This window comes from Apis dorsata, unplaced genomic scaffold, assembly GCF_000469605.1.
Source record: "Apis dorsata unplaced genomic scaffold, Apis dorsata 1.3 scaffold_61, whole genome shotgun sequence".
Classification (NCBI taxonomy): Eukaryota; Metazoa; Arthropoda; class Insecta; order Hymenoptera; family Apidae; genus Apis; species Apis dorsata.
In genome coordinates, this window is record NW_006263361.1 from 284,175 (window position 1) to 287,585 (window position 3,411).

Genomic DNA, 3,411 nt, shown 5'->3' on the forward strand with positions numbered 1-3,411 from the left:
AACGAACGGAACGAATAATTCCAATACGTATTCCCTCATAAAAATTAACGATAAAGAATTTAGAAGAATTAAATATTCTAAAGAAATTATTTTTCAATCATCTAATAATTTCATCTTCCATCTAAATCCTCGATTTAAAATGAACGAAAGAGGCTCCGTTACTCGTTCTGTCATAAAAACTAACAATGATGAAAATATTAGTTTTTAAAGCCGCGCAGGGTATCGTTAACGTCTCGAGCTTTCCCCGTTCGCGAGCTAGAAGTTGCTGTCCCCTCGTTGCTCGTCGCTTTTCTTAACGCCTCGCGTTTATAGGCCTTCGTGAGCTATAATTTCTTTTTTTCCTTCTTATATTGTTTGATACGAGAGAAGAAAAACGTGTTCCCATTCGCCTACTTTGCACCAAGTTATACGACTTCGCGTTATATAACTCGTATTAAAATCCTTGAAAGTAATTTCACGAAAACTCGTTATTTCGCGACTGAATGATATCTGAACGCGAAGAAAAACGTATCTAACGTTTACTAATTCTTAAAAATTTTAAACGATATTCGGATAAAATATAATTTCTAATATATATAGTATATTCACATTGGAATAATTAAATCGCGATCAAATTTTCTGTTCCTGCATCCTTAAATTTGGTCGTCGTACCTTTCGATCACGACGGCCGATAACGGTGGTCATTATAAATTTAAGCGCTTTTAACAAAAGCCACGTTAGCTCACAGCCGTTTCGCACGCAAGCGGCACTTTGCATGCCGCATTCCGGACGACTTGCCACCCTTGTTTGAACTGGTGAACTGGTGTTGCGCTCAAAGTCCGAATGCATAATTAATCGGGTTATCAATTAAAGGAGCGCCGCCGATTCGTAACCGCTTCGTACAGTCGAATATCGCTGTTATACATCGATATTTGTTCAAAAATAGAAACTGGTTCTGGAGCGTTTCGTCCATTGTGCGTGACAGAATTACTTGTATCGCTTCTCGATCGAAATCAAATCGATTTAAATCCGATTTTTATCTTCATTCGATAATATCTATCCGTCCGTGAAGAAACTTATTATTCTTAAATAATATCTCTAATTTAGAAATTCTAACGGATTCTCTAAATTAATATCAATATTTTTAAATTCAAGTTATTGTTTTCTTTGTTCAATTATATTCATCAAACTTGAAATATTCGATTATTTCGAATCTTAGAATTAATTCGTGTATAAAGATACAGAAGATCGACAGACATAATCTATCAACTGAATTCTCATTGGTGGAACCGTTTACAGGAACCCATCCTGTAAACTCTGTTTGAAACCGGCGAACTCAATCATTCTCTCTGTTCTACGACACGGCAAGGACCAACACGGTTTGTGTAAATACAGGGAACTATGTGCACTTTACTCGATATTTAATGCGAACGCCGAATCCTTCCCGTACATTTTCGATTAGAAAGAGACACAAAGAGAAATGAAATTACGCGATTCTCGTGTTAAATACATATAATTTCTTTTATGATAAGTTTAAATAGTTTTGCGTTATAAAATTTGTGTTATAAGCAAACACAATATAAATTTATATACGACTAAATTTTGGATGCACAATGCCACGTATCAGGATTGTGCATACGATAAATGATTAAGAAAGGGGGAAAAAAAAGTATGAATTTATAAAAAGAGATATGTGTAAGATATATACTTATTATATATAATAATAAGATCAAATATTATGATTTTTAATCAATAATTTAGACAAAGAAAACAATAAATTTAATTAAATATCGGTAGTCTTTAAGATGCATATATTTTATAAACTAAATATAAATAAGGAGAGCAAATAGTGAAAAAAGGATAAAGATATGATGATGATAAAAATATGAAAATCAACGCCATCTTCAGAATATCATAAATGAAATTAATATAAGCAAGAGTAGAAAGTGGAAGAAAGTAGAAGTACAGTAAGAAGTGATTATAAGCGCTATCTTTTGAATACCAGAAACATTTCTTTAAAAACAGAATAAAGTAGAATGAGAATTGAAGATTAGCGCCATTCTTTGATAGTGCACTCTCGAAAGATGGCACTGTTCCTCAATTCTTATCCTACTTTATCTTGTCATATAATAGATCTAATATTCCTATTTACGATCCTATTCGCTATTTTTCACAGAAAAATTTGTTTAAAATTAATGTTATCTTCTGTTTGTTTGTAAAATCGATCTTTGATTTTTTTTACAAAATCAATAACAAATAGAATCCTAAGGAAAACTGACAAGATAAACTAAACCTAAAAGTAAAAATTAAATTATAATTGTATTAATTGTATACTTTATAAGACACAAATATATTATTTCGTACGTATAATATTTTATATATTCATTGTCACGAAAATATAAAATGTAAAATATTGACAATTACAAAGTTAAAGAATAAAAAAAAAATCAAATATATACCACACAGAGTTATATTTATTTTTATTGACTACCATCACTTTTAATAGCAACTACAATCATTACTATTATCATTTATTATGCATGCATTTATAAATATACTTTAAACAGTATTTCTGTAGTGCTATAAGTTTATTATATTATTAATATTATTATTATTATTTATATTTTAAATCTTTTACTTGGAAAAATTTCATAAATTCTTTAACTTAATTAAATTTAAAGATATTTGTAAATGAAATTTACAACATGACCTGATTTAAGAAATATTGAAATAATATCATCTAAATCTACAATTCTATTCTCTATCTACATAATTAACTAATACTCGTTTTAATACTCAAATCTAAAAGAAATAATTTTTTTACATAATAATTTAAAGATTTATTTAGGAAGTCTATCTACCAAAAAATCTCAATAAAACCAGAAAATAATATGAATATAAGAATTCTTTATTGATTCCACATTGATTCCACATTGATCTCTGAAACAAATAAGATTATAGATTAGTAAAAAAAAAAAAAATATTAAAAAAATATAATTATTTTCCAATTGATGATAGACTCATGCATTCTGACAAAATCTAATCTAAAACAAACTTATTTAAAGAATTATTACAATAATTAAAAAAAAGAAAAAAAAACAATCTGGAATATTATAAAATATTTTTAAATATTTCAAATTATTACTTAAATTTATAACTAAAAATAAAAAAATTAAATATTAGAATAAAACTAGAAAATAAAATTAAAAATTGTTTCTTATTATTATAATACAATGATATACACTATCATAATTATTAAATAATAATAATTGATATAATAATTGATATTTTTATTTTCACAGGGAACATTTACTCAGGGAACATTTTATATATATATTTATCTAATATACATTATATATATAATATAAATATATTTTCAATCATAGGTAATCAAAATTTTTTATATTATTTATATCATTAATGATTAAATAT

The 3,411-nt window shown here is 26.9% G+C and overlaps 1 long non-coding RNA gene across 1 annotated transcript in view; it reads right to left on the minus strand.

Moving 5' to 3' along the window:
• Nucleotides 1-2,794: 2,794 nt before the first annotated feature.
• LOC116186842 overlaps nt 2,795-3,411 on the minus strand; it is a 3,387-nt gene continuing 2,770 nt past the window's right edge. The window contains exon 3 of the long non-coding RNA XR_004151901.1: nt 2,795-2,919. This is a non-coding gene — a long non-coding RNA (uncharacterized LOC116186842). The remainder of the gene's footprint in view (nt 2,920-3,411) is intronic.